This window comes from Podarcis tiliguerta (genome assembly GCF_965153285.1).
Source record: "Podarcis tiliguerta genome assembly, chromosome: 2".
In the NCBI taxonomy this organism is placed as follows: domain Eukaryota; kingdom Metazoa; phylum Chordata; class Lepidosauria; order Squamata; family Lacertidae; genus Podarcis; species Podarcis tiliguerta.
The window spans coordinates 13,677,054-13,689,444 of NC_139535.1; positions in this window are offsets into that span (position 1 = coordinate 13,677,054).

A 12,391-nucleotide genomic window follows, 5' to 3' on the forward strand; every position below is an offset into this window, starting at 1 on the left:
TTTGTGCAGAATGTACTACAGTGGTACCTTGGGTTACAGATGATTCGGAATACAGTTGTACCTCGCAAGACGAATGCCTCGCAAGGCGAAAAACTCGCAAGACGAAAGAGTTTTTTGTTTTTTGAGTTGCTTCGCAAGACGAATTTCCCTATGGGCTTGCTTCGCAAGACGAGAACGTCTTGCGCCTTTTTCTTAAAACCGTCAATGCATTTCCTATGGGAAACCGTGCTTCGCAAGATGAAAAATTCACCAGACGAAAAAACTCGCAGAACGAATTAATTTTGTCTTGCGAGGCACCACTGTACGGGAATTTCCCTTTAAAAAAGGGAAAAGTGACCACTATGTTAAAAGCACCTGCTCTGAGCCAAGGCACTTTTGAGTAGCGAAGGGAAAATGGCTGATGACCAGGGCTGGATTTAGGTTGGATAAGGCCCTAAGCTACTGAGGGTAATGGGGCCCTTTATATAGCCAGCTGTTCTTTGTCAACAACAAATTGTCCCTGTTTTTTGTGTGTTGAATATATGCTATATGGTAACTTATGGGCCTAATAGGTACCTAAAGGCATTTGCACATGCAGAATGTAGGCACCCTATATATAGAAATAAGCAAACCAGTGATATTTTAGGGAGCGGGCTAGCAGGCGGGGCCCATTACTTACATCATAGGAGCCTACGCAACACAGAACACTGTTGCTGTATGTTAAGTTGTGGGCGAACATGTCAGATGACACAGCGATTTTTTAAACAGCTCTTCTTTATTCAGATGCCAGAACAGAACTAGGCTGAGGAGCTCAGTCAGCCTGCTTATATAGAGCTCCAGAACAATGCAACTGTTGCCATTTTCTAAAACTATCCAATCACTGAACGTCACTTTTCGATCCTTCATTTGCATAACTATCTACAGTATCCCCCTGCTGGCCCAGGGTGAGAACTTCAGTACCTAACACTGTATGTAGGTTTTATTTTATTTGTTTTTTATCTTGGAAATGTACATCCAGTTCTTTTCTTTGTTTTTTTTTGGGGGGGGGCAAGAGAGTGGGGCCCTAAGCTATAGTTTGTTTAGGGGGGTGAAATCCCCCAAAAGGACTTTACTTTTTTTCTGTATGCCACAACACCTGCGAGAATATTGTTAGCGAAGAATTGGAAGAAACAAGATTTACCAGGTATCGAAGAATGGCAGATGAAGATGATGGACTATATGGAACTTGCCGAACTGACCGGGAGGCTCCGAGACCAGAGAGAAGAGACGGTGGAAGAAGACTGGAAGAAGTTTAAGGAATATTTGAAAAAATAATGTTAATATTTAATCCTTAAAATAGCTTTGGAAGTGGATATAGGCTGTAGGGTTAGAAGAAGAAGATAGGATATTTTAAAATAGTATTATTTGTAAGTGATAAAATGTCAAGTTATTTTAAGTGTGATTTAAAAAAAGAGATGGTTAGAAAGTATGATATCTGTAAGCTGTTAAAGATGAAGTAAAATGAAAATCAGATAGGTGGGACTTGAGGAAGCCCACTTAACAATGTTTAGAAAAATAAGGATATGAGAAGAATTTGTTTGTCTTTTCTGTTTGTGTTTTTTATTTGTGTTATAAAATGAATATTTATTTATTTATTTATTTTAAAAAAGCAAAAGCTATAGTTTGTTTAGCTTATACATTAATTCCGCACTGCTAAGGAGTGAGGTTGTGGTGGTGAGATGACACAGGGCACGGCAGTATTGGGAAGCTCAATTTCCCCCCTCATTGCTCATCGCTTTTCTGGGGTCACAGAATATGATGTCTGAACGCAAACCCACATAATAACCGCACCTTTCAGTCCGATGGCAGCACCTGATGTTATCTGAGTTCAGTCAACCTCATAATCTCCTGGGAAAAGCAAAGATGTCGCAACCTCTATACAGAGCTTCTCCGCGCAGAAACTGATCTTTAAGTAATCAGATGGAAAATAAATTACCTCAAGAGCAGAAATTGTTGTGGTGTGAATCCGAGGCTTTGCTTATACATAGTTCCTGGAGGTGGGAGATTCTCCCCTTTGTTTCTCATTTTCCCCCCAACCTTAAATTCAGTTCTCCACATTTCTGAAGGGATTTGCATTTAAAAAGGAAAAAAAAAACTTATGAAAACACTTCAGCATTTCAGTGCAAATTTAGGTCACTGCCCCACACAGCAGTTCTCCACCTGTGGGTCCCCAGATGTTGTTGGACTACAACTCCCATCATCCCTGAGCTCTGGCCTTGCTAGCTAGGGGTGATGGGAGTTGTAGTCCAACAACATCTGGGGACCCACAGACAGAAGAAGTTTTTTTAAAAAACAAAAACACAAAAGGAAGTTGAGCAGTTGGGAGAGTGGTGCAGGAAAAACAACTTACTCCTTAACTTGAAGAAAACAAAATAGATTATTGTGGACTTTAGGAAATGTAAATTGAATATTCAGCCACTTATTATTGAGGGGAAGTGTGTGGAACAGGTCTCGGTGTTTCGATTTCTGGGAATGGAGTTGAGAGATGACCTAACCTGCGGAGAAAACAGTAAAGACCTGATGAAGAGAGCAGAGCAGAGGTTATATTTTCTGAGAATCCTCCGGAAAAATAATCTCTCAAAGTACCTGTTGATGGCATTTCACCATTGTACTGTTGAGAGTGCATTAACTTATGATCTCTGTGTGTGGTTTGGGAGCTGCATGGCCAGGGGAAAAACAATGCTGTCCAGGGTTGTAAAGACTGCAGAGAGAATAATTGGGTGCACTCTTCCCACCTTGGATCAAATCTACGCTTCCGGGTGCCATAAGAAAGCTGCAGAGATAGTGCAGGATAGTGCGCACCCCGGAAATGATCTCTTTCAGCTTCTGCCTTCTGGAAGAAGGTACAGGGTTCTAAAGACTAGGACTAGCTGCCTGAGAATAAAGATTATCATAGCGTAAAAAACAAAATGCCCCCCTCCTTTCTTAGAATGTGGAAGCTGTCCCAGAAACTCCAGCGGGTGCAGAATGCTGCAGCGAGGCTCCTCACGGGGTCTCTGCCATGGGGGCATATTCACTCAGTGCTTTTCAAGCTGCACTGGCTCCCGGTGGAATACAGGGTCAGTTTTAAGGTGCTGCTTTTGACCTTTAAAGCCCTTCACGGCCTAGGACCCTCGTACCTACGGGACCGCCTCTCCCGGTATGCCCCACGGAGAGCCTCAAGGTCCATAAACAGCAACACCCTAGGTCCCAGGCCCTAAGGAAGTTAGATCAGCCTCAACCAGAGCCTTTTCAACACTGGCTCCAGCCTGGTGGAACGCTCTGCCTCATGAGACCAGGGCCCTGCAGGATCTGATTTCTTTCCGCAGGGCCTGTAAGACAGAGTTGTTCCGCCTGGCCTTTGGCTTGGAGCCCATTTGATTCCCTCCCTCTCTTTCTTTTTTCCTTTCCTTCTCCTCCTGCGATGAGGCTACATTTTAATATTTTAATGTTGTAATATTTTAATGTTGTATTTTAATTTTGTTTTTAAGTTGTAATCATTCAACTTGTTTTTATTATTGCTTGTAAGCCGCTCTGAGCCCGACCTTGGCTGGGGAGGGTGGGGTATAAATAAATTATTATTATTATTATTATTATTATTATTATTATCATCATCAGAATTTGCAGCCAGACAGGCTTCTATCAGGAAATACAGGCTGGTTGCTGACAGGATAGCAGAGCCAAACACCCACACCACATTTTTAATCTGCTCCACGCAAATATTTCGTGGTAATTCTGCTTGCGAAAATCCAGCTGGTTTTCCTTTGGAATTTCGTATGGGCATAAACACACTCAAACATGCGATTAAAAAAGGCCAGTCCAAACTTGCACATGTTTCCTCCCTGACAACCTCCCTTAGTGACAAATCCCCGCCTCAAGAAACATACTGTCTCACAGAGACTAGGTGTTACACCTACAACCCTCAGATATACAGCTCTCAGTTTTTCATTTTATTTTATACATGCATACCGCATCACCCACACCCTGTGCCTAAATGCCAGTTGCTGTCCATATACTGGGGACTTTGCGTGTTTACTGGTGTGCCTGTGTGTGCAAGAGAGACCTTTTCTGGAGAGGCGACCTCAGTTATCAGGTGAAGATCATGGAAAATCCTGCTCAATGATGGAGGAATTATACTTCCTGTGTACAGAGAACCCGCACATCTGTATCTTTGGAACATCATTCCCTCAGAGGAATTTCACATAGGAAAACAGGCAAACCCGTTTTCCATTCTGGGCGTATTCAGAGCACACCTTGCATTTCGTGGGTGTCTTCATACCAAGTTCTTTCCCAGGCCAGAATACACTGCAGGAACAACTGGCACCTTGTGTATGCACCAGATCCCGATGGTATCAGTCTTTTCTCAGTATCCCGATTTTGGAATTGGTTGCAGAGGAAACCAAAGAAATCGTTTGGGATCACGTTACGAGGTTGACTTCTTCCATATGTACCAGCTCAGTCCTTAAGATCATCAGAGCCCCTTCTCCAGGTTCCCTTACTAGGGACCAGGGGGAAATTAAATTAAATTTAAAGCCGGATTTAGCAAATTCACAATCTGATATTCCAAAGCAACACGAGAACCAGAATGCAGCCATCCATAGAAATCCACGCTTATCTGAATTCTGCAATGCCGTTCTCTAACAACCAGTGTTTACAAAAATGAATCAAAGATATAAATGTGCATCGAGATGAATATGCTCATGAAAATGGTGTGCAAAAATGCATTGTGTTAGGAGAAATACTCCGTGCATCAGTAGAGATGACCACATGTGTGAGGTGATAGATGATTTCCCTGTTTGGGGAAGCTATTAATGTTTGACAGACTATTGTATTTTAATATTTTGTTGAAAGCCACCCAGAGTGTCTGGGAAAACCCAGCCAGATGGGTGGGGTATAAATAATAAATTATTATTATTATTATTATTATTATTATTATTATTTTGTTTAGTCATGTCAGACTCTTTGTGACCCCATGGACCAGAGCACGCCAGGCACTCCTGTCTTCCACTGCCCTCCGCAGTTTGGTCAAACTCATGCTGGTAGCTTCGAGAACACTGTCCAACCATCTCACCCTCTGTCGTCCCCTTCTCCTTGTGCCCTCCATCTTTCCCAACATCAGGGTCTTTTCCAGGGAGTCTTCTCTTCTCATGAGGTGGCCAAAGTATTGGAGCCTCAGCTTCAGGATTTGTCCTTCCAGTGAGCACTCAGGGCTGATTTCATTATTATTATTATTATTATTATTATTATTATTATTATTATTATTATTGTCTAACTAGGCTCCACCATAACCACCATCAGCCTCAACCAGCATAGCCAACGGTCAAGGATTATGGGAGTTGTATTCCAGTGATTACTGGAATGCTGTGATTACTAAGACCCAGCAAGGGTTTCTCAAAAACAAGTCATGCCAGACGAATCTCATTTATTTTATTGATAGAGTTACAAGCTTGGTAGATCAGGGGAATACCATGGATGTTGTGTATCTTGATTTAAGGAAGGCTTTTGACAAAGTCCCTCATGATAGCAGAAGCCAGTAAAATGTGTGCTGGACGAGGCAACTGTTTGGTGGAATTGTAGCTGGTTGACTGACCAAACCACTGATCCTGGAACAAGTGGGGTGCCACAGAGTTCTGTCCTGAGCCGTTGTTGTTCAACAACTGTATAAACGCCTTGGATGAATGAACTGAGGGGGTGCTTCTCAAATCTGCAGATGACACCAAACTGGGAGGGGTAGCTAATGCCTCAGAAGACAGAATCAGGGTTCAAAATGGACTTGACAGATTGGAGAAGTGGGAGCAAGCTAACAAAATGAAGTTCAATAGGGGCTAATGTAAGGTTATGCACTTAGGCAGGAAGAACCAGATGCACAAATATAGGATGGGGGACACCCGGCTTACTGGCAATATATGTGAAAAGGGACGTTGGAATCTTAGTGGACCACAAGCTTAACATGAGGCAAAAGTGTGATGCAGTAGCAAAAGAAAAGCTAATGCTGCTCTAAGCTACATCAACTGAAGTGCAGAGTCCAGGTCAAGGGAAGTACAGTGGTACCTCGGGTTAAGAACTTAATTCGTTCTGGAGGTCCGTTCTTAACCTGAAACTGTTCTTAACCTGAGGTACCACTTTAGCTAATGGGGCCTCCTGCTGCTGCCGTGCCGCTGCCAAACGATTTCTATTCTCATCCCAAAGCAAAGTTCTTAACCCAAGGTACTACTTCCGGGTTAGCAGAGTCTGTAACCTGAAGCGTCTGTAACCCGAGGTACCACTGTAGTAGTACCACCACTCTATTCTGCCTTGGACAGACCACACCTGGAATACCGTGTCCAGTTCTGGGCACCACAATTTAAGAAGGATGTTGACAAACTGGAATGTGTACAGAGGAGGGTGACCAAGATGATCAAGGGTCTGGAAACCAAGCCTTTTGAGGAGTGGTTGAAGGAGCTGGTTATGTTTAGCCTGGAAAAGAGGAGCCTGAGATATGATAGCCATATCTCCAGAGCTGTCACATGGAAGAGGCAACAAGCTTGCTTTCTCCTGCTCCGGAGGGTAGGACTCGAACCAATGGCTTCAAGTTACAAGAAAAGGAGATTCCGACTAAATATCAGGAAGAACTTTCTGAAGGTAAGAGCTGTTCAGCAGTGGAACGGACTCCCTCGGGACTGGAGGCTTTTAAGCAGAGGCTGGATGGCCAACTGTCATGGTGGTTTAGTTGAGATTCCTGCATTGCAGGGGGTTGGACTAGATGATCCTTGGGGTCCCTTCGAACTCTACAATTCTATGATTCTAAACCAGTAAACCACACCAGCTCTTGGAAGCGGGAAATCTTTTGCAGCCTGGGAGCTGCAGTCCCTTGTGGTCAACCTTTCAGGAGCCACATGTCAGTGGCAGGTGTGCCTGTGGGAACAGTAAGAGATGTGCTTCTTGTCTCTGCATGCCTTTGTACCCATTCTCCATCCAAGGTAAGGAAGGGCACTTTCCAGTTCGTGATGCCAGCTGATGCACACAGACTGAAACCTGCTCAGTTCATTAGAGATTCCATGCAAATCACCTCCTATTAATAATGATAATATAATAAATTTATTTTAGGTAAAGGTAAAGGGACCCCTGACCCTTAGGTCCAGTCGTGACCGACTCTGGGGTTGCGGCGCTCATCTCGCTTTACTGGCCGAGGGAGCCGGCGTACAGCTTCCAGATCGTGTGGCCAGCATGACTAAGCCGCTTCTGGCGAACCAGAGCAGTGTACGGAAACGCCGTTTACCTTCCTGCCAGAGTGGTCCCTACTTTGACGTGCTTTTGAACTGCTGGGTTGGCAGGAGCAGGGACCGAGCAACGGGAGCTCACCCCGTCGCGGGGATTCGAACTGCTGACCTTCTGATCGGCAAGTCCTAGGCTCTGTGGTTTAACCCACAGCACCACCTGCGTCCCTAAATTTATTTTATTTATGAATAATTATGAATAATTTTGATTAACATCTGATACTCTTTTAAAATGTGTTGTGAGAGAGGGGATTATATTGGGGTTTTTTTGTTCTTCTTTTTATTACGTCTTTTGTGTTTTATATTGTGTTTTTTATGTTGCGAACTGCCCAGAGATCTACGGCTAAATGGGGTGTGTGGGTGTGTTTGTACAAGTTTAATAAGTGATAATGATAATAATTTTCATTTGCAAATTTCACAAGGTAGAAAAGCAAGAAAAAGATTTTTTAAAAATCAAGGAACAACAGAGAAGAGAGAAACAAAACCACAACAATAAAAGTAAAAAAAGTACCCCTGCCCGTACGGGCCAGTCTTGACAGACTCTAGGGTTGTGCGCCCATCTCACTCAAGAGGCCGGGGGCCAGCACTGTCCTGTGACACTTCCGGGTCACATGGCCAGTGTGACAAAGCCGCATCTGGCGAGCAAGCGCAGCACACGGAACGCCGTTTACCTTCCCGCTAGTAAGCGGTCCCTATTTATCTACTTGCACCCGGGGGTGCTTTCGAACTGCTAGGTTGGCAGGCGCTGGGACCGAGCGACGGGAGCGCACCCCGCCACGGGGATTCGAACCGCCGACCTTTCGATCGGCAAGCCCTAGGCGCTGAGGCTTTTACTCACAGCGCCACCCGCGTCCCATGCAACAATAAAAAGGAGCGTACAAAAACTCTAAGATGTAAGGTGGTATACAAATTTAATTTTAATGCTAGCTAGCACTAATAACGGTAGGTTCATGGTGTGGATGGAGTCACCATTTACTCACTGTTTAGTTACCATTTCCCATTCTTTAGCACTTACTAGCTAAAGAATCCTGTTCCTGGCCAGTGAATGAAAGTACCAGTATGTTTTAAACTGCAATTGATTTCCGGATGTTTTTAACTGTAACCGATCTTAGACGTATAACGAATGAACGAATGAATAACGTTTCTCATTTTGCCCTGTTTCAAATCATGTATCTGCTTGCCACCCTGAGCTCTGGGAAAGGGGGTTGTGTGGGGGGAGGAGAGAGGAAGGGACAGATACAGATTCCATAAAGAAGGAGGAGATAAATTATTCAACACGAAAAAGGAAAATGCAAATAAAATCTGTCAGGCGTCTCCCTCTTTTACTTGGAAGGGTGTTGCTCTCGAGGTTAAAGATAAGCTAGGAAAACTTAGTTTATCATGCATTAGCAGGCTAGATGATTCACAGCAAACCTCCCTAACTGTGTGAAAGGGCTGGCTAAACAAAGGGACCTGCTTTGGAGGTGATCTTCATCTCAGTTTTCCTCATAGTAGACTCAATGGAATGAATGGGCCAGATTCAGTCCATTTCAATTGGTCTACCCCGAGTACCCTGATACAGCCCAGGGTTTGTGCAGTACATTCATACTCACTGAGTGACATATCTCTCTGAAGAGGGGTAGCTAGACAACAATGTGCCCTCTATGTGTCGTTTGACTACAGGTCCCCAGAAAAGATAGCCGGGGGGGGGGGGGACTATGGAAAGCCCCACAGGTGCACAGTTGAGCCAGTGTGGTGTAGTGGTTAAGAGCAGTGGACTCGTAATCTGGTGAACCGGGTTCGCTTCCCCGCTCCTCCACATGCAGCTGCTGGGTGACCTTGGGCCAGTCACACTTCTCTGACGTCTCTCAGCCGCACTCACCTCACAGAGTGTTTGTTGTCGGGGACGAAGGGAAAGGAGAATGTTAGCCGCTTTGAGACTCCTTCGGGTAGTGATAAAGCGGGATATCAAATCCAAACTCTTCTTCTTCTTCTTTCAATGCTACCAAGGAAAAAAAAGACCTGAGAAAATGTGGCGTAAGATACCACCATCCCATCGCGTCTCCACCCCCATCGTTCTGCCCGGACACTGAGGTTCAGCACTGAGGGCCTTCAGGCGGTTCCCTCACTGTGAGAAGCCAAGTTACAGGGAACCAGGCAGAGGGCCTTCTCAGTAGTGACACCCGCCCTGTGGAACACCCTCCCACCAGATGTCAAAGAGAACAACTACTACCAGACTTTTAGAGGACATCTGAAGGCAGCCCTGTTTAGGGAAGCTTTTAATGTTTGATGCATTACTGTATTTTAATATTGTGTTGGAAGCCAACCAGAGTAGCTGGGGAAGCCCAGCCAGATGGGCGGGGTATAAATAATAAATAATAAATTATTATTATATTATCACGATTCGAGCGACACCCTTCTGCAGGAGATCAACTGTTATTATTCTCCTGTAAAAACACAGGCCAAAGGAGGTAACAGACTTTATCCTCTACGTTCTGAGAGACAGCGCGGATTAGCGCTTGCGGAACCACATTGCAAAATCCAGGCGAGGTGTGAATTTTTAAAGGTGGATGTGGTTCAGAAAACAGGGATGAGCTAGATGTGCCTTTAGATGTGAACTGAACTGAGCTTATCCCCCTTCCCTGGTTAGTACTGACTCCAGGTTTTTTTAGGGCTTTTGGAGCAGACCCAGTCCCTGGTCCCACTCCGCCACAATTATCGCCGGCTGCTTCCTCATCATTGCTCCTATTGGCTGGCTTGCCAGGCAGAGGGCCAATGAGCAAGCAAGAAGTGGCATCTGCTCCTCCTCTTCCTTCTCATCATTGTCTGTCAAGGACTGGACTAAGAAGGAATGGTAGAGACCGTCTCTCCCTTCTCCTGAACCTTCCCGAGAAGAGGAGGACAGTATAGATTTACAACAGTGGTTTGCAGAGGGTCACAGCTCAAGAGACAGAAGAGGGGCAAAGCTGGGAAGTAATGGGAGAAGCAGAGCAGGGACAGCTGGCTGACACAGTATCACTAGAGAGCATTCCAGACCCCCCTTCTCCCAGAACATGGCGAGCGATAAAAGTAGGAGAGCAGAGAGCCCAGAGGCAATTGTCCCTAAGCAGTGCTGGATTTACGTATAAACTAAACAATTTATAGCTTAGGGCCCCACTCTCTTGGGGGCCCCAAAAAAAATTAAAGTACAAATAAACTGGGTGTACATTTCCAAAATATAAGATAAAAAACAAATAAAATAAAACCTACATACAACTACAGTGTTTTGTGTTGTGTAGGCTCCTATGATGTAAGTAATGGGCCCCGCTTGCTAGCCTGCTCCCTAAAATATCACTGGTTTGCTCATTTCTATATATAGGGTCCCTACATTTTGCATGGACTGGTTACAGTGGTACCTCTGGTTACGAACTTAATTCGTTCCGGAAGTCTGTTCCTAACCTGAAACCATTCTGAACCTGAGGTACCACTTTAGCTAATGGGGCCTCCTGCTGCCGCCATGCCACCGGAGCACGATTTCTGTTCTCATCCTGAAGCAAAGTTATTAACCCGAGGTACTACTTCCGGGTTAGCTGAGTCTGTAACCTGAAGTGTTTGTAACCCGAGGTACCGCTGTATTTTGTTATGTGCACATGGCTTTAGAAACCTTTTAGGTCCATAAATTACCATATAGCATATATTCAACCCAAAAAAAACCAGCGACAATTTGTTGTTGACAAAGGACAGCTGGACATATAAAGGGCCCCATTACCTTCAGTAGCTTAGGGCCTCATCAAACCTAAATCCAGCCCTGTCCCTAAGCTATTTGACCCCATCAACACCTAATTGTATCTTTCTCACTAAACTTTGTACATAATTGTCTATTATATTATTTAACATTACTTTTAATATATTAGTGGCCCCGCAGTGATTTTAGCTTATAAATTTTATTGTCTAATGTTTCAATTTGTATATTAAGGAGTTTCTATAGCATTGTGCAGATTAGGTCATGTTTTGACAATGTAAATGTTTTAAGTTTTTGTATCAAACTAGTATATATTTTATGGAATGACATTGTATACATTGCAGCAGCCTTTGGCTATAAGCAATAAACTTGAGTGACTGACAGATTGTCCCTAAGCAGACACCGTAAAGGAGGTGGGACTGTGGACACCCAAGAAGAGAAGGGTGGGTGTGTGAGGAGATTACTCAGAGCAACACCATTATCCAAGAGACGGCATTTCTACGTTTCTCTCTGTGAATATTGAATAAAAGACCTTGCTAAGAGCTTCTTGTCTTTCCATTACTGGCAGCCTGCCATGGGGATCGGATTCCCTGAAGTCTGACATTGTCTAAGCCCGAGCATGACGTGGTTGAACAAGCAGGTTGCGATGGTGGCAGTGGGGTCAGGATACAAGAGGGGGGGCTTTGTATCCATGGCAGATGGTTACCTACACAGATCTTTGATGCCTGGTGTGCAAACACAAGGTGGAAAACCACAGTGCGTCCTTGCTTTCAAGTCTGTCCATAGCTGCTGGTTGCAGTGACTAGGTCCCACCTCCATAGTTGGAGGCCGTTAAGTCCCTGAATGCCACTTTTTGGGAATCCCAACTGGTGAGGATGCTACCCTTCTTGTGGGTTCCCCGGAGGAGGAGGAGGAGGAGGAGGAGGAGGAGGAGGAGGAGGAGGAGTTTGGATTTGATATCCCACTATATCACTACCCGAAGGAGTCTCAAAGCGGCTAACATTCTCCTTTCCCTTCCTCCCCCACAATAAACACTCTGTGAGGTGAGTGGGGCTGAGAGACTTCAAAGAAGTGTGACTGGCCCAAGGTCACCCAGCAGCTGCATGTGGAGGAGCAGTGAAGCGAACCCAGTTCCCCAGATTACGAGTCTACCGCTCTTAACCACTACACCACACTGGCTCTGGTGCATCTGGTGGCATCTGGTGGACCACCATGAGAACATAATGTTGGACTAGATGGGACTTTGGTCTGCTCCATTAGGTCTCGTCTTACAGGTGGAATACAGGATCAGGTTTAAAGTGCTGGTTTTAACTTTTAAAGTCCTATACGGCCTAGGACCCTCGTACCTACGGAACCGCCTCTCCTGGTATGTCCCACGGAGGACCTTACGGCCCTCAAACAAAAACATCTTGGAGGTCCCAGGCCACAGGGAGGTTAG